This window comes from Anser brachyrhynchus (genome assembly GCF_964034855.1).
Source record: "Anser brachyrhynchus genome assembly, chromosome: 3".
In the NCBI taxonomy this organism is placed as follows: Eukaryota; Metazoa; Chordata; class Aves; order Anseriformes; family Anatidae; genus Anser; species Anser brachyrhynchus.
The window spans coordinates 35,551,594-35,571,345 of NC_137696.1; the positions used below are offsets into that span (position 1 = coordinate 35,551,594).

A 19,752-nucleotide genomic window follows, 5' to 3' on the forward strand; every position below is an offset into this window, starting at 1 on the left:
AGACAGTGATTAACATACCTTTATCCAAAGCAGCCATCACATGTGTCAGTTTTTCCTCTAAACCAAGCAGTGATGAGGAAGAAGACTCTCAGAAATGAACAGGATAAAGAAGCATAGACTGTCTATGGCTTGCTGTGGGACTTTAATCTTTTTTTATGAGCTACAGTGGGTTACAGGCAATGAGACTCCCAGAAGCCTCAGTATACCATTGCTTGTGTCTGCAAATTATTATAATCTCCAACTATTTTCCTAATTAAATAGTCCCTCCTCACACAAATATCTAAAAGAATACCTTTTGGTGGTGTTTTATATTTACAATGTCTTGCAAAGGTAAGTGAACTGTGGGCAATATGACTTCCTATTGCAGAAGGGCGGAAATGGGCAGAGTGAAGTAAGGGAATCACCCAAGGTCACAGAAGAAATCGTCTGCCAAGCCAAAATATGATCCCAGTTCACCTGGATATTAGTACGGTACTTTGCAGACTGATCAAGGAATTGATGTTTTCCAGTTAAATTTGGTATACCTATATAACTGGAATTCCACAGTGTACTAAGCACATGACTTTTCAGCAGAAAAACAAGTTTTCTGTGTGTATAAATTAGGTGAAATTTAAAACTAGCAAGCAGCTTGAAGACAGTGACTTTAAAAGAAAAAAGTAATATATTCAGCATTTTTATTTTTCAGGCTTAAAAGCAAGTTTGAGTACTTCTGATGACAATCACATAGTGGGACAGATTAGGTTGCCAAATGAATTTGACAGAGATATTTTTGTGATGCAGAAGGCAGAGAGGAGCCAGATTACTATTTCATTTCTGTTTAAATAAATACCTAGTGACTAGAGGCAGACAAAAAAGAACTCAAAAAAAAAAAAAAAAAACAGACACATTAGAATATAATTTATTTTAGTAAGCCATGGCCCTCCCAAAATCTTCAAAACCAGCTGCACAGGAGAAGTTCCCTTCTGGCTGATCTGACAGAGCACCAATGTCCAGTTTTACTACATTTGATTTACAGTAAATAAGTCAATACCTAACATGGTCTTATCAAGAAGGAGGGGCCAGAAAGACTAATAACATGTTTTTTGAAAGAAAACCTCAAAGCATAGCTTTAAAGGGTCAGAGACTGAGGTAAAATCAGATGAGGATGATCCCAAAGAGAGGGGCTGACTTGCAGAGGGAGAAAAAATTATTAAGCTAGACACTGAAAGAAGAGAAGAAAGAAGGTTACAGAGGAAGAAGTCAGCAGATGTGAGGGGAGATTAAGAAGGTTGAATTAACTGAGACTGACATAGCCTGATGCACTACTACAGAACACTCATACTTCACAGTGAAAAGGGTATCATATAAACAGACCAGTGATTTTATAGACAGATTTGCAAGTAAGCAAGAAAGTGAAGGAACAGAGGTAGAATAAAACTACCAGAGCTGTAAGTCAAGTCCCTTTCTGAATTAGTAACTTTGTTAAGAAAGATTTAGGGCCTTACATTTCTCTCAGACTGGATAAGCAACCAACTATTTACTTGCAATGTGGACAACTGTATGCTGACATTCTTGCTGTCTTAAATAATATGTGGTTTTCTAACTCTATGAATGTGAATTTTTTTTTTGTATGCAAACTAGACAGAACCATCAGCCCCCTAAGGCTTTCTACAACTGTGACTTGTCATTTCTCTGTACATGTTAGACTTTTTTTTTTTTCTTTTTTGAAGCACTGTAGAAAATCATTTTGTGATTTCTGTTTCAAAGTTCACCTTGTTAAAAGTCTGCATTGATCCCCCAGAGAGGGAAAGAGCACAAGAGAACAAGAGCACATAGAAAAGAGAAAATTCAATACAAAATCAACACTGCTTGGAGACATGCAAACTGTCCTACTGACATTTCTGATATATTTGTGAGGACACTTAACAACTTCTTTCTTTTGGAAGTTGTCATCATAGCAAAAATACTTTTTGCTTTCATTAAACTCAGAGGGTCTTGTTCTCTCACTCAAGTCAATGAAAGCTAGTCACATCCTGCAGAGAGAAGGTAGGATCATTCCTCTTATGGCTCTAGAGCAGCAGACACAGAGCCATTAGGCACCCCTGCTTGTTTCATTGCAGATACTGAGAAGTGGAAAAGTGCTCCTTTGTAAGAATTTCTGATGTCTGAAACTAATAGAAAACCAAAATTTGCATGGATTTTCAAAAACTGGGGGAAAATAATAAAAACTAAATTAACTGTCTTAACAGCTAGCTCTTCAGCAATGATTTAATTCTCATCAATTTGCAGAATTTAGCTTTAATTTGATAAAATTTTTGCTCAAAACACTTCCTGGAATTACACATTATATATTGAAGTAGGAATTGTGAAGAGGCCTAAGAATGAGAGATTTAAAGCTGTCAAGCTGGTGAAGGAGAAATCGTTGACTATTGTGCAAATGCTGGCAAGCAGCTCATTCATGTGCATTAATGTAGAAACTGATCTTGATAATACAGAAATAATCTTGATGTCAAGATGTAATGTTGAGGCCACAACATTCTCCTTGAGAAACTGGCTGCTCGGGGCTTGGACTGGCGTACGCTTCGCTGGGTTAGAAACTGGCTGGATGGCCGGGCCCAGAGAGTTGTGGTGAATGGAGTCAAATCTGGTTGGAGGCCGGTCACTAGTGGAGTCCCCCAGGGCTCGGTACTGGGGCCGGTCCTCTTTAATATCTTTATTGATGATCTGGATGAGGGCGTCCAGTGCACCCTCAGTAAGTTTGCAGACGACACCAAGCTAAGTGCGTGTGTCGATCTGCTCGAGGGCAGGAAGGCTCTGCAGGAGGATCTGGATAGGCTGGAGCGATGGGCTGAGGTCAACTGCATGAAGTTCAACAAGGCCAAGTGCCGGGTCCTGCACATGGGGCATAACAACCCCAAGCAGAGCTACAGGCTGGGAGATGAGTGGCTGGAAAGCTGCCTGGCCGAGAAGGACCTGGGAGTATTGGTGGATAGTCGGCTGAATATGAGCCAGCAGTGTGCTCAGGTGGCCAAGAAGGCCAACGGCATCCTGGCCTGTATAAGAAGCAGTGTGGCCAGCAGGTGTAGGGAAGTGATTGTGCCCCTGTACTCGGCTCTGGTGAGGCCGCACCTCGAGTACTGTGTTCAGTTTTGGGCCCCTCGCTACAGGAAGGACATGGACGTGCTCGAGCGAGTCCAGAGAAGGGCGACCAAGCTTGTGAGGGGTCTGGAGAACAAGTCTTACGAGGAGCGGCTGAGGGAGCTGGGATTGTTCAGCCTGGAGAAGAGGAGGCTCAGGGGCGACCTCATCGCTCTCTACAGTTACCTGAAAGGAGGCTGTAGAGAGGTGGGGGTTGGTCTGTTCTCCCACGTGCCTGGTGACAGGACGAGGGGGAATGGGCTAAAGTTGCGACAGGGGAGTTTTAGGTTGGATGTTAGGAAGTACTTCTTTACCGAAAGGGTTATTAAGCATTGGAACGGGCTGCCCAGGGAGGTGGTGGAGTCACCATCCCTGGAGGTCTTTAAAAGACGTTTAGATGTAGAGCTTAGGGATATGGTTTAGTGGAGTACTTAGTGTTAGGTCGGAGGTTGGACTCGATGATCTTGAGGTCTCTTCCAACCTAGAGAAATCTGTGAATCTGTAAAAATGATGTATAGAAATTTGAAGCTGAAGCTCCCTCCCTGTGGAAAACTACCTTCAGAATTTGGATTTGGTTTGCATTAGATGAAGCTTCCCATCTTTTTCTAGCATTTGCATTTTGCTACAAAGTGTCACCTTCCCTTCCTGGGCACTTGTTTTTAATTAGGCACAGGATGTTTGTGTTCTTTGAGCAAGATCTTGATGCTCAGAGAAGTGGGTTACTGCACAAACAGCCCTTATCTCAGCTTCCCACCACTAGTCACCCAGCAGTTCAGCTGGGAGATACACAGAGGTTTTCCAACCAGTGGCACAGACTTGCACTTCAGAGATGCTCTCTTGTATTGCTCGTTGTTTTTTTTCTTTGTTTTTTTTTTTCTTTCTTCTCCCAGAAATAAAGTGTACCCTTAGCAAATATGGTTGACTGACCTGAGTCAGGTGACAGCGGTTTTAATTAACCCTCATCATAATGACTATGTTAGGAGATCAGGGAGAGAAAATTCAGTTCATTCTCACCCAGATCTTTTATGTCACACCTTTATGACAGTAGCAAACAAGATTTGTCATGAAAGGCAAGTCCTCTGCCAAGCAGAAAAATTATCTACCCAAGACTCAGAGTGAACTGGATGTCTTTTTGGAAAAATCCCTCACTATCAGTGGATGCAATTGTGAAGATACATTTTCATTTTATTTCCTAGAGTTTGGGATGACTGGGATTAAAAAAGCAGGTGGAGATCTGCCCCCGCAATTCACTAGTTAAAATTGGCAATGAATGCTGTTTTATGCAGCCTTATGGTTGCTATTTTAGAGGATCATGTATGAAACAGGACTCTGGCTCTTAATCCATTCACTAAGAAAGAGCTGTTTATAGTCTGGCATATGGATGTTGGATTTAACAGTTCACTTTGTCACAAATTTCCTTGTTCATCAATGGTCAAATTACTCAGTTACTCTGTGTCTCAGAACAGTAGAACAAAGTCCAATAAAAGTTCTATATGTCTTGGAATGTCGGTGGGGACAAAAATCTGAAGTACCATGAGGTACACAGGAATAGCTAGGATGTATTTATTTCAAATAAACTAAAAAGAATAAAAAAATTAAAAAAAAAAAAATTATGAACAGTTCTAGTTCTTCCTCTTCTGCTTGTAGCAGCAGCAAAGTTGAAAGTGACTAAATACACTACTAACATCTCTCTTCATTCTTTGGGGCATTCCCTTCAGTTCATAACCAAAGTGTGTATGAAGATTCAGAGCTTTTAAAACTATGGCATGAGGAAGAGTCACTTCTATGCTTGTGCAGTGGTCTAAGAGAGAATATTGGACTCCAGGGCTGTCAGTCCTCAGTGTTCCCTCCTTCATTTCATCTCTTCTCAGACTTTCCTTCTAGGTACTGAGTTTTGTGTATTTCTCAGCTTGGCGCATCATATTTTAGGCTGGGGTTTCCCAGACCAAAAAACTTGTGGAAAGAATATAAATTGAGCTGTCTGCCCAGCCTCTCACGAGTCTACTGTATCCACGCGGTCTTTCTCTGTAAGAGCAATAATGTCTGCAAGACCCCAGAATTACAGGATATTTAAGGGCTGCCTGTTCAGCTGTTCACCAGGTCATTGCCAAAATCCACCTCTCTGTCAGAACTGTTATGCCTTTTAAGTATCAGGCTTCCAGAAATCCCAGAAAAATAGTGAAAATCCTCATATTTTGTCCAAAGCAGAAAAACAAAGAAAGAGGATTTGCCTGGGAGCATCCAGTTTCTTAGTTGTTCCCTTGCAGGCACATTTGGCTCTATCATTCCTCTTATTTAGTTAATCCTTATTTTTCCTGGGGTGAGGACCAATAGTGTCTGTCTTGAAAAGAAAACTATTTCGAGTCGCTTTCATCTTCAGAGGTCAAAAAAAAAACAAAAACAAAAAAAAAAAACTAGTAAATTTAGCTTCACTGACTTTCTTGATATAATTTCAAGATAGACAGTATTGTATGAAATTCTCTGATCAGCTGCCCTCATCACCAGGAAGATTTAATAACACATCATACCTTATGTCTATACTTTTGCCCCTCAAAATCAGTTAATCTTGCTGTCTCCCACAGACAAAAAAATTTCTGATAAGCCATAAATGCAATGATATGCAGTATACATTCCTTTTTCTCTACAAACAAAAGGAAACATAACAAAAAACCCTTTTCTTTGCTGATCAGATAAGGAGTTTAAGTCTTTCTTTATCAACCAATTTGAGATTTCAGTTCAGATAAGAGAATCTGGGCTTGAAAATGTTCCTAAAGTAAGCCTTGTTTCATTTCCACTGTTGCTTGCTCTTACCCCATGGTGCACAAACGGTTAAGCATTAAAAATTCTAACTCTGTCTTGAGAAGATAAAATGTCATCAGATTATAAGGCTGAGGGCCTGATGCTATAATGAGCTTTCCCTGTTCCACATCAATATACTAAATAAGTAAATATATTTTTTGCAGTTATTTCTAATCTATTAAAAAAATTCTCTGCACTGGATTAACTTTCAAAACTAAAGGAAAAAATATGCTTTTGTAGGCTGTCAGCAGAAGTTATAAATAAAACCAAAGAGTTTGGAGAGGGCTGGCCTCCTTCCTTTCACTAGTAAAAGTGTGCTAATTTTGTCAAACTGTTAAAATTCCAGCAGGTCAACACAGCTGTATGTGTTTGCAGGCATTTTAAGTGTTTGTTGGACACTGGAATTCCCAGAGTCTTCATAACTGAAACGCCAGCTTAAAACTTAAAGTACAGAATAAAAATGATTTAGCAATGTATATACCACTAATCCTATTTATATCTCTTTTAGGAGTATAAGTAATCCAGATGAATAAGTGAGATTATGTTTATTTTTAAAGTTCAATGTGTATTAAACTACTCACTGAATCTGGACCTATGTGAAAATGGATCAGGATCAGCAGGGAAAAGCTAGTTCAGCTTCTGCAGCCTCCAGGTAGAACTCTGTAACAACAGAACTGGTGCACTAACCTTCCTGGAAAGATAAGGAATAATAATCCAAGGAGAAAAATACTCCAAATACATTTCTGAAACAATGCATTTTTATTTCATTCCCCAGAGCGAATTAGATAAATATATATATATATTAATTAAATAAATGTATTCAGTGTTTTTAAAATTTATGTATGTAATTAATTAACAAAAAAAAAGAAAACTTATTTGATTTTATCCTTGTAGACGGTGCGTTTCTGAAGCTGGATTGCTGTTGCTGTTTAAGACATAGTAGAAGTCCTCTTATGACATGTTTGTCAACCGCCTCATCAAAAGGTAATTTTAAAGGAAAAGTAATAAACTATTCTCTGTGAACACCGTGGATAAAACAAAATATAAATATGTATATATGAATAGTGTATATTTATTTGAAGGAAAAAAAAAGATTTTTTTTTGGTATAACTGTCATACTAATAATCAAGAGACTTGTAATAAAGTTCTCAGCTGCCTTTATATTCATAACATCTCTTTGCCATGGCAGACAGACAGAAAGTAAAGGACAGGTATTAGTAATCATTTCTTTAAAAGAGAGTATGTTGTATTTATTTGATACTTTTACCCGCATTTCCATGTGCCATTATACACCCTATAACCGACCCCATGCCCAATATCTCTTCAATTTAGATAGCAAGATGCTGTGGAAATAGCACTTTTCTGTGTAGAAAGCCAGAGTAAATGACATGCACTTGCAAACAGCATGAACTTCTCTCCGTTCATCCACATCAGTCATTTCAGCAGAGAAGGCAATCAGGTTGGTCAGACACAATTTGACCCTTATAAATCCATGCTGACGTCTTCTACATTATCTTCTTGTACTTCCTGTGCCCAGAAACAGCTTCCATCAGGACATACTCCCTCTCTCTCTTTTTTTTTTTTTTTTTTTTTTTTGAGGCTGAAGCCCATAACCCAGATTGCTCTAATTAACATTAAAAAAAAAAAAAAAAGGTTCTCAGCTACACTCTTTATAAGATTTTCAAATTCACTTAACAGTGCACTTCAAAACTACCTCTTTTTTGTTGTTGTTGTTCACTAGCACATAAGATTTGATGTTCTTATGTTATGTTGAAGTTAGCTGTTATAATACTTCTTTCCTATTATCATTACTCTTTTTATAGAGACAAGCAGAAGTTTTAGCTAGATCTCTTTCTGAAAACAAACAAACAAAAACAAACAAAAAAACCCAAACCAATTAAGAGTGATTTCGTGTAAGCTTACAATTGCTAGGAGCTAAGTAGGAAAAGAATTAGTTCAATATGGGTCAGTACCATGTAGAAAGACTGATACTGCTCCAGAACATGGGTTTTTAAAGTGTTCTTTGAGCTATAGTGCAGCTCACATGTTTTATGCCTGGGATGCTTTGTAGGCATGACATTCATTGATATGCACCACAGGTTTCATATACATTGCATATAGGAAATTCCATAAGGAAGTATGATAAGGGAATGTAGTTTAGACATCAGTGGTTCTTTTTAAGTATTAACATGCAGGACTGTGGAATCTCCACCCCTTGATGGATTTTAACAGACAATAGTCAAACCTGCTTGGGATCGGCGGGTACCTTCAGGTTGACCTTGAATTAATGTTCAGAATTGGATGAAATGAAAGACATGACATCCGATTTCCAAGAAATGGCCCGCTTTCATTTCAGTTAGTAAAACAATGCTCTAACTTAGCATTGATAAATGATGTGTTTCAGGTAAAATGTAAAACCTAGATCTTAAATTCATAAAGTTAGCAATTTCCTCAGAGAAGTATTGTTATTTTTCAGAAGACTGAATCAACTCCTTCCCCGACTGAGTCCCAGTTTCTGTCACTTGCAGTTTATTTGTCAAATGCAGCTACAGTTGGATACTCTGTTCTTCCTCCTTTTCAGCCCTAAACTGTTGGCTCTCTCAAACAGCTCCTGCCTTTCAGAAAGCCACAAAGTAATTAATTGCTCAATTGACTTCATTTCAGAGGGGATGAAGTGATTCTTGTATACTGCTGGTAGAGCTCTTCAGGATGAAAGGAGCTTTGAGAAGACAAGATAACATTATTCTAGAAGCCAAGGAGACAAAGGACCACAATGTTAACAGACAAAGAAATTAAGTGTCTTCCAAAATCTGATATACTTTATGCCCATCATGCACTGAAACATGCACTAAAGGTACAAAACCAGGCATGCAAGAACTACAGCAAAAGGTGTTAGCTTATCATTTTCTAGATGCTACAAAACTTCCATTAGGTCTCAGAACAAGATGTTTTATTTATGTACTGAACTTCACCATGGACAAGTCATTGTGTATCAGTGGTATCAGGGGTGAGGTTTTGTAACAGTGAAATGCACTTCTGAATCTCTTTGGATTTTAGTACTCATTGACTTGGACAGGTAATCAATTACTGCATCTCCAAAGGCCCATAGATATTGACTTTGGTCTCCAAAAGACTTTATAAGGAGTCATTTGGGGGATACATTCACTTCAAATTGAACTGTGAACCATTAAATCTTTTTAGTAAAATGCTGGAACAAATACTAGATGTAAATGCTCCTTTTGCATTTTTAAATAGAACAGAAATGCTTGTGGCCCAAGACAAGGTTCCTAGAAGGATCCCAGGTCATTCTTTTTCTCTGGCAGATTCTTTTAATCGTTATAGATTTTATTTCCCCTACAGACAAACTGCATTAGCTGTACAATACTCACTCTGCTTCCCCCACAAGACAATAATATAGGTACCTCCTTAGCATGAGGCATGGATCAGCTATGCAGATTCTGGAGAAAAGAGAGGAAAAAAAATGATATGGTAATAAATTACTTTGATACTTATCTCTTGGTTTCTTGCCTACACATTTGATAAAGGACCTAGGGATGAGAAAAGATGGGAAAATCTTATTTTAAATAGTAGCCTCTGTTGCACGTTACCTACTTTGCATCTTCACAGATTAGATTTTTTTTCCCTCTGCTGAAAAATGAATGATCCTTGCAGAATCTACAGGATTAATAAATGTCGATGACTCAACTTGCTTGGCAGTAGCTGGTACAGTGGTATTCCTGCCATTTTGTTAGATCACTCCTGTAAACTACCAGAGTCTGATACTATCTAAATAACAAACTAGTAGCAAATATACTAGGTAGCAAATACACACACACATCCAAAAAAGCAGTAGTAAGTGTTTACAAAGAAGAAGATAGTAATGCTGCAGTATAGACTATACTAGACTTTTTGTTACTCATAAACAGTTTTTAGGACATTCCATATGAACAAGGCTAGGCTTTATAGCAAATGCAACACACGAATGCTATGCAATTATTTTAGCTTAATTGTATTCTCTGTATGTCTTTTTGCATGCAATACATTTACTACGGCACATTTATCACGCTCAAGATTGTATATCTTGCTAAATATTTTTTACTTCAGTTAAAAACCATTGTGCTTTGAAAACCTCTAGAGTTCCAGCTTATGCCTGTGAGCCATTATCATCCACGTGGCCTTTGCCCTCCCACCACCTGACACTGCCCTTCAGCAGCAGCTCTGTGCCAAAATCTTGCAACAAGCCAGTACTTGTGAGGCTCAGGTGCCTCTGCACCATGAGCCAGGCAGGGGTGAGAAAGCCAGGTGTGTGCCAATGCCACATTGTCAGGCAGCTGATAGTGCAGCCTTGGTTCACCAGCCAGTTCTTGATTCTCCCTAGCCTTCCTGGCTTCTCTGAGCCCAGTTCCAGGTATAAGCATCCTGCACTGTATTTGCCCATCCTATCCTTTCCAGGCACAAGTTCTGGTGGCTCTCTCTGCCCCTTGAAACAGTACAAGTTGGCCTCAGAATATGCAGTGGTCCTCCTTGCCCCAAAGGTGGTACTAATGCCACAGATAGGTGTCAATTCGGTAGGAGGGACATGGGAAGGTATATTAGAGACAATGGGTACCAAGAGCATCGAGACCTTCATGCATTGCAAAGTATAAAAATGCTATCTTACTATCAGATATGTAACTTCTTTCTCATGCTGAAGTTATACTGGCTTCAAACAGACAGGCTATTAGGAAGAGGAGTCCCTGTTTCACAGAAGAGACAGCTTGTCTGTATCACTGGGAGTCTAAAAAATGTAGGTAGATAGACAGATAAAAAGGGTAGATATACAGATAAGCAGGCAGGCAGACATACAAATTGAAAGACAGACTGGCCTGCCCCTCTATCAGCCTGAGCACTTAGAACCCACATTAGAACATAATTCCACAGATATTAATCCAAATATATTTCTTACGTTAATAAACAAAGAATGCTCTGACTTTGTCAGCATGTGTCCCTAGAAATACCAGCCCAGCAGCCACCTCTGCCTGCAGTCTCCATCTGAGGCTGGATCTCAGTCTCTCGATCCCTTAGTTCACTAGTAGGGTCCATTGCTGCAGACTGTGAAGGATGCACACAATGCTTCCCGTTGCACATCTGAGGAAAATGAAAACAAAACCTCCCAAAACAGAGCCCTCTGAACCTCAGTTCCCTGTGAAGAAAAACTGTCTCCTCACTGTGTCTCCTTTCCTCCACTGAACCTTTGTTCCCAGGCTGCTCTCACTGCCATGCCCTTGGGAAGTGATATGTTTTCTAAAGGGATTTGGAGAATACCAAGCACCAGACCAGCGATCTTGAACTGCATGAAGTCCAGGAGGGAAAAAGGGTTGTTGTTTGTTTGTTTGTTTGTTTTGTTTTTTTTGCTTGGTTGGTTGGTTTGGGGGGGGGGGGGGGAGGGGGGATGGGGACAGGGGACACTGCAGAGCTTAGAGCCCCTTTTAAACCATGAATAAAATTTTTAATGCTGCACTGAGGATAGACAGTGAAAACAACCTGAGCTTAAATATTACACTACCCCCAAAAAATACATCTAAGGAGATATGCACTGAATAACAGATGTATTCTGACCAACAAGTATAGGAAGTGTTTAAACATATCATCACTCTTATCACCATCTTATTTGTCTCTCTGGTGTTTTTATCTGATAGTAAAGGATTTTCTTTTATTAGTGCCTCTCTAACCCTACTTCACAGGTATTTCTAATCTTGGATGGCAGGCTAATCTTTGATTAGACATTCTGCACATTAATTTCCCTGTGTACCAAGGGTAATTTGTGATATCAATGCCTGAAATAATTTCTTGTTGTTCCTGCCTCTGCATCTTGTTTTGTGCCCCTGTCATCTCGGTGTGCTGTTTATCCATTCTTTCCCTTCCAAGTCCAGAGCACCTTCCCTTTTCTCCAGCTGCCCCCTTAACTTTTTTCATAATTCTCAGACCTAAGATTTGCTAAATATTTTGCCATATGAATCTCTGCCAATTCAGGTTTACAATCTTTCCCCTGGAGTTGGAGAACTGAAGCAATTCAAAGCATGGCTGGGGGAAGGAGAGCACGCAGTTCAGTTCCCCTCACTGCATCTGCAAGAAACAAAATGATTTGCTGCCACACAGTGATGGGAAAACCCAAGCTGGATACAAGAAACAGCAGCAGCCAGAGAAATGTTTCAACGTACCTTTATTCTGACAACATCAAAGTCTCTGTGCTGTCCCATCTTTCTGCTTCCTTCCACGCCCTCAGAGCTCCTCACTTACGTGTGCCTGTCTGTTCATTAACATCTAATTAAGGCGTACATCTGCTACAGCTTTACATCAGTACTGCATTCCCACAGTAAAACTGCCTGGAGCTTTCTATCTTCTCTTCATATTTGTTTCTGGTGCACTAACAGCAAAAGAAACTTTTTCATGTTGATTGACAAACAGAGGGAAAACAAATGCTGAATTTTGAGGAGGATGAAAGAGCAGAATGTGCTTCTCAGCCTAAACCAATCTCTCCTCAGGGATGTGCCCCAGAGAGGCAGGGAGGTTTCTTTTTGTTAATGGAGCAATGTATAGAAAAGAGTAACACAACAGTAGACACCACAGCCAGGGCAGAAACGTGGTAAAAGCAGAATTTTTTTTTAAACTCATTATTTACCATGGGAAGCAGTTGCACTATATCATTTTACCTCACTTATTCACCTCATTTGACTTATTTTTAGCCCATTTCTACATGACCAAAAGCTAACCCAATGCCACAGATTAATGGTCAAATCTGAGATGATTCCTCAACCACTCTTACCTCTTCATTTTCTCTTTGATCCACTAAACATTATATTTTCTTACCTTTTTTCCCTAGAAAATAATATTTTCCCATTATAATTTTCAGAATCCTTACAAATACTTTTTTTTTTTTTTAAAGAATGACTACTAGAACTCAAAACAAAAGCGTATCACTAGTGCCAGAGGTTCATGACTCAGAACAAGAGTTATAGCTGCCAACAAATGAAATAACTAAAAGGAATCATGCGAGTCCACCTTCACACCATGAAAATAGCAAAAGTAGTAACTCCCTTATTCATATACGATTTTCCCCACTAATTCTTCAGAAGTTGTATTGAGCCTAAGCTACTTCAGACTGTGTACTCGTGTTCAGTTGTTTCACTGCTCTGGTGCTCTTCTGTTACTGATTTCATGGAGGAAAACAATTTTGTAAGGTTGACCCACTTTCTGTGTGCCTGCAAGTACAACTTTGGAAGGTGACCACAGATATATATTTGTGCGGAAGTACATGCTTATTTGCTTCAGTAAGTGATAACAGCAGCAGCAGCTGCCCAGAAACTGATCCAGGAGACTGACAACTTGACCTTTTACAGTTACTCTCACTCGGTCACTACCCTGCTTCTTCGGGCTCTGTTGGTTTTCTATAGAAGCAATCTTCTCTTCAGAACACAGTGCCAGTACAGCAACTGCCTCAGGATACCTTATATTATAGAGATGCCTTCAAGGAATGCATCTGAGATCTCAGAAATGACACTGCTTGACAGGGTCTATCTTGTATGAAAGCATGCTGATGGCATTAATTATACTGCCACTCCTTTCTGTTTTCCCATTTGTTTCCCGTCAGTACTTGTCCATGATTTTGCCATGAGTGGTTGCTTTATGGTTTCCTAGCCATATTTGTTGAACCTTTTAATTATTAAAATTATAATGCATATGTTTATATGCTGACATGTTCTTATTTTTCCAAGATTAAAAAAAGTAAATAAATCAAATCTATGTCTGAGTTCTTTACCATTCTTTTACTTTTTTTTTAAAAAAAAAGTACTCAGCTGCTGCTCTTCAACACCTCTTATGGTTAACATTATAATAGGAAGAATTTCATTGTTACTTTAATCTCTAATATACAACTATATAATTCTGTTTCTTTTGGGGTAGTATGTATTTATAAGAATATATTTAATTCTATATCTTTTTGTGCATCCTAATTGGATGTTTTTCAGACTGGATCTGTACAGAAATAGAATATCTATTTTAGCGGAAATAAATAAGGTAATTATACTTCAAAGATTTCTGGAAGTTTATAACAAGAGATCAGAACTACACACAGATCAGAAAGAAAGGGTTCATGAGCGTGCTTGTGAATTCTGAAGTCTTATTTTACTTTTTCTTGTTCATGTATTTCCATTTTCCTGATGGTGCCATTTTCTTCCCACAGATGAGTAGAGATAGCAGAATAACATTTGGATTCTATCAAAATTTAGCTAATACTAGAAATATTGTTTTTATTGGTGAATCATAATTCATGAGAAAGCAGAAGCTGTTTATAGAACCTGTAACTTGGACAAGCCAAAAATATTTTTATTGCCAAGAGTATGTTTGGAGGAAAAATTGTCCCAAATAAAAAAGTTTGACTACCACCTAAAATAAAATCCCAATTTATTCTAGTCCATATTCTTTAACACAGAGTATGGAAGGGTAGAGGTGTATTTTTTTAAATTATTTTATTTTTTAAAATCCCTTTTTTCCTGTGCTTTTGCAGTGTTGATAAACTGAGAAAAAGGAAGGGCAGAATATAAAAATGAAAAAGTAGGGTGTTTTCTCAGGGAAAAAAATGTGGAAAATAATAAGAGAATAGAATTAAACCTTTCTTTGAAAACTTTCCATGAACCATATTTCTCTCTTTTTGATTGACTCTAGTTGTGTCATCCAGAGCAGAAGCAGAAACAATCACCATGTGACACAAAAGGACATAGTTTGAATGGCAAATCACTGGGATGAAACACTCAAATCAATATTAGCTACATGAGTGAAATGGGTTGGAACAAACTATTCATCAAATAATTTCAAATAATAAACTAATTAATGCAAATTATGATGTGTTCATGGAGAAATAAATTCAAAAAGAGCAACTTTCATTGTCAAATGAATTGTTCTCAGGGAATTCATAGCTGCAGAAGAGAGAGAAAAGAGTTGAATGCTAATGTGTAGGAATGAGGAGAACACAAGTACAGAAAAAGAGCTAATTTGTAGATGTCAGTAACTCTACTGCCTCCCTGGAAAAAAAAAATAAATAAATAAAATGTACTGCTGAGTATCTTGTTGAAAAGCGAGACATAACTTAGGTTTAAGCCCATGCATTAGATTTTGTAAGATTAATATTTCAGACTGTAGGGTCTCTGAAAAAGTATCTTAAAATCGACATGCAGCATGCAACAGAAAGAAGCTCTGCTCTGCTCTCAGACAGGTTAACTAACCTTAACAGAAATGAGAGCAGCTGTTAATAATACGTGGTTATAGAACTATTTGTTTCATTCTGATAAATTTTGTATAACCCCCATAAAGTAAAACACTTATTAGAATAACCACACAAAGCAAATCCCACAGATTACTATACATTCAGTTTAAATACAATCTGCAATCTTCAATTTTATTTATTTGTCTATATGACTATACGCTTGTCTGCTTTCCAGACACTGTGGCCCCAAACAACCTGCATCTTTTTCAGTAATGCAGAGCTGTCAGGAGAGTTTTGACTCATTTACGAATTAAGCATCTTCTCAGTGTTTGCTATTTCATTGTGGCAGAGCAGAACACACACACAAATGCATACACACAAAGACCCGAATGCACAGCTCATTTTTTTCTGGATCAGATTGATTAGTTTTGGAGAGAGGAACTTAGAGAGAGGGAATTGTGGTGTCGATTCTCATTGACTTCCAAGACAAATGAGGAATTGACCAGCAAAATCCTGCCCAGCCAAAATAACACCACTTAAATACAGTCCAAGCACTAGGCAAACGATTAGCTTTGCTGAAGTATCAGAACTGCTTTTAGATAACATTAATTTCAGGTAGGTGAGTTTAGATACTTTACTGTTTCGTGACCAGGAAGAATGAATCTTTTTCTTTTTCAGCTCTTTACTAGTTGTATCCCCAGTGGCCATTATAGGATATCCCACTGTTTACTACAAGCTTAAATTTTACTATTCAAAAATAGCTGATTTTGTTCTGCATTCATGATCAAACCTATTTTAACAAGGTAATAATTATATGCAACCTCTTCAGCTGTCAAATATATGTTAAATGGAGAAACATTTATTGAATGTGAACATTAATGCCAGGAGAACCAGTTAGAGCGACATTTCTTAAAAAAAAGAACAGAAGCTGTTCAACACCTGCATACTCTGTTTTGTACCAAGCTGCTCCAATTAGCACATTTTGAGATATGATTAGAGCACTAGAGGAAGCTTTCCAAATGCCATTAATTATGGATGTGATCTTAAATTACTCACTTTGAATAATTTTTTCTTGCTATGCCCCTTTTATCTTCCACTAACTTTTTGTTGCATCCTAGAACAGATCCAATTAAACCCCAAATGGAAGTTTGTTACGCTAAAGAAAAGATAAACCTTTCATATTTTTTTTAATTATTTTTTTTTTAAGGTGCTTGCTCTATAAAGTGAGAAAGAGAGATATTTTTCTCATCTTAAATATTCATCTTTCTCTACCTCAGCCTCTACTGGTATTGGAAGAGTGACATTCATGCAGACATTAAGCACAAAAATTTCCATCTCCTGCTAAAACTTCTTACAGAATGTAATAAAATATTTGCATATACATTCATTGTTATTCTTTTTAAGGATTACTAAGGAGATGATCCAAGTTATCCAAGGTTCTGGTATACCACAGATATTACCATATATCCAATAGCTTGTGCTCAGCTGAAGAACCTTTTCCAGACCCACATGCAACCTGACCTCTCCGGCAGAAGTCTATGCCAAGAAAGGAGGAAGGAAGGAGACAGAGAGAGCAGGAGGGTGGCAGTCATAATGTGAAAAACAGAAAAGAGAGACATGGTGATCAAAGCCAAATACAGTCCAAGGTGAGAAGCAGATCAGTAAGGAAGGAAAGAAAGAAGAAAGGAAGGAAAGAAAGAAGAAAGGAAGGAAAGAAAAAGGAAAAAGAAAAAATGAAAGAAGGAAGGAGATGGGGGACTTTTTTCTTAAGGCGGCAAAGTGTCTGCTTTCAGGTTGCTGGTGGCTTAGGGTGCTGTGATGTCCAGCAACAAGACCTAGCGCTGCGATCCAGCACAGTTCTGAGGCTGCTGCTCCCTGCATGGATATCCATCTGAGAAAGGTCATCTGTCCATCAGCTTTTCCTAAGCTTACAGAGACACTGTCTGGAACCCTGGACACCTGTCTCAGGTATGCAGCTCACTAACTCACATGCACATCCTAAATACCTTACCAATGAAAAACATTGAGAGCGTAGTAAGTAGATTTCTTTCCCTCCTTCTTCTTCCTTTTATGTTTTCCTTTCCACATAGTAATCATCTGATTTACTAGTGCCCTTCACAGGACACAGTGGTTTTGCAGAGACAGAAAGAAAGAGAATTCATATTGTCTGCTTAACAATAAAGCTCTCATCTACTGAGATGTAATACACAGAGACATTAAAGAAGGCTCCCATGTATGTCCTCTGGACTAGGCAGGACAGTTAAAGAGCCTGAGTGCTTACAGTGACTGGAACATTGCCCCAGATTTTTCTTCTTCTTTTTTTTTTTTTTCTTCTAGATCTAAGTTCCTCCTTTACAGCTTCATCTGGGACTTGTTAGAAGCTACAAGTACATACTTGTCTTGTTAAAGACTGATGAAAAAATCCAGTGAACAGGAATGACAATTCCCTTAAAAGGAGTTTAAAGCATGTGTCGAAAAGAGAGGAGAGCTGTGCTCCAGACTGGAGTGCTATCACTTTACACAATAACCACACCCTTCTTACTGTAAAATAGAACTGAAGTTGGTCTCTGGATAGGAAACTTCCAAAGAAGACATACCTAGGAGTGATCAGTCTGAAGTCTGTCCGCCTGCTGAGCCAGTGATATTTGTTTGGTGATATGTGCGAGCTGTCAACTTCCTGATGAGATCTGAGGGAATTTCTTTTGCAATTGGAGTCATTAAAGCACATTAGAAAGACTATTGCTGACATCTTCAATCAGTACCTCACTGACTATTACCCACAATCTGCTAAAGCATTTCTGCTGTTTAATGTTTTACCTTGCCTTATTCATTAACTTACTCTTGTCTTGTAAATAACTCCTGTGATCTTGGTGTGAGGTGCTGTATCCCCAGACTTTACCAAGAATTCACTCGAGCTTGAGTGTGCTAGGGATCAGGCTCAAAACATGCACAGATCCCCTTCCTTATCATCTCTAAATTTGTCATTGTCTCTCACTGGGCCGTCTTAGTATCAGGTCCACACTGAACAAACAGAAACACCATAGAACTGTAAGTGAAAAGATAATCTTCCATTTGTGGATATAGGAGAGAGATCACTATTAGGTGAATAAAATACATTTAAAGGTGGTTTTTTTTTGTTTTTTTTTTTTGTTTGTTTGTTTTTTGTTTTTTTTTTTCTGCCCTTTGCAACCTTGTAATCTTATCCTTTTTATTCCTCCATGTTCATGCCTTGTTCTTCATTATCACTTGAGGTTCTAAACTAGCATAATAAGGAGATAAGCGTTTCCCATGAGTTAGTCCTTCCTTGTCATCAGGTGCTTAGCATTATACACTAACAACTTTGTGTGCCAATCAAGATGCTCTCTGCCACCTAGAACCTGCTGAAAGTTACCATCAAGTTGGCAGAGATCCAAGAAAAAGATAACATTTCTAAGCAGTCCATCAGAGAAAGGAAAACCTGATGGCAAAAGCAGATCCTTATAGACTTGAATGCTATCTTTAGTGTTTTGTACATACAGTTTGGCTTATACCTTGAAATTTTGAAAGAAAGAAGTTATTGATTTTGTAAGTTTGTGTTGCCTTGGCAATATTGCCAGTTGCCTGCAAAAGCATACTAGAAAAAAGAGGAAAAAATGAACAAAAGGCAGGGAACTGAATGGAACCTGAATCTTCTGTGTTATCTTCTATGCCTACAGTCATAAATGCATAAATACAGAACTCTAGAGTATAAAACTCCAAAGATATAATGCCAATATAACTCAGTAACTTCATTGACTTTCTCAGTAAAACTGAGATCACCAGAAGAATCACAATCAAAATCACTGCAAGGGATATCTCAGATATGAGCTCTGAGTCTTTTGTATCTTAACATTGCTTTCCATCATTAATATTTTTATAAAACATTGCCTGCAGTGTACGTTATAGAGACATCCCAGCAGAGGACTCCATTTCAAATGCTCTCAAAAATCACCATACACTGCTCTCAAAATTCATCATGTACTGTATTTCACACATGAAAATTAACATGTCCTTCATATTCATTAAATTCAATTGTAAACACAGATCTTCCTGATAACTTATTAGAACTAAATCTAGTGCTATCTAAGATGTATCCTATGTGAAAAAGACATAATGTGTCTGAAATGGAAGTTGTCCATGTCATATAAATTTTGTTCTCTAGTTGCCCAATATGAAGCATAACCAGATAGGCTAAGGTACCAATATATCAGAGAGACTGAATAGCACCTTGGCAGCTACTCCTGAAAGTCTAAAGTGGGGCATCTTAGAAAGTAAGAGTTCATGTCCATTCAATCTTACATTGATGAAGGATGTTTTTTCACTTGGGTGTTGCACAGGCATCATCTTCTTCCAGAATTAAATATATTGGAGAAATTCTAAAAAAAAAAATTAATAATAATAATAACAATAATAAAAAATTAGTCCTGTCTTCACCCATTTTCAGATGCATTAGGAGATGTTCATTATGCTTTTATTTCCATTAGGAGAGAATGTGAGTGGGAAGGAAAGAAAGACGAATACCAGACAGTGCTGCAAAAACAAATCTACTGATGCAAAAATGATGGATCTGGCAAACC

At 38.2% G+C, this 19,752-nt stretch overlaps 2 long non-coding RNA genes across 3 annotated transcripts; one reads left to right on the top strand and one right to left on the bottom strand.

Annotated features, from left to right (window-relative positions):
* Window positions 1–6,662: 6,662 nt before the first annotated feature.
* On the bottom strand, window positions 6,663–19,429 carry LOC308192127. 2 transcript variants are annotated; one of them, XR_013948579.1, is made up of 5 exons: window positions 18,348–19,429; window positions 17,997–18,178; window positions 17,755–17,856; window positions 9,306–9,374; window positions 6,663–8,661 (listed from the first exon to the last, which is right to left on the bottom strand). It is a non-coding gene; the product is annotated as an uncharacterized lncRNA (long non-coding RNA). The 2 variants fall into 2 exon arrangements; XR_013948580.1 differs by having other exon boundaries at window positions 17,997–19,429.
* On the top strand, window positions 15,264–17,727 carry LOC308192131. The gene is made up of 3 exons (XR_013948584.1): window positions 15,264–15,772; window positions 16,562–17,125; window positions 17,495–17,727. It is a non-coding gene; the product is annotated as an uncharacterized lncRNA (long non-coding RNA).
* Window positions 19,430–19,752: the final 323 nt, after the last annotated feature.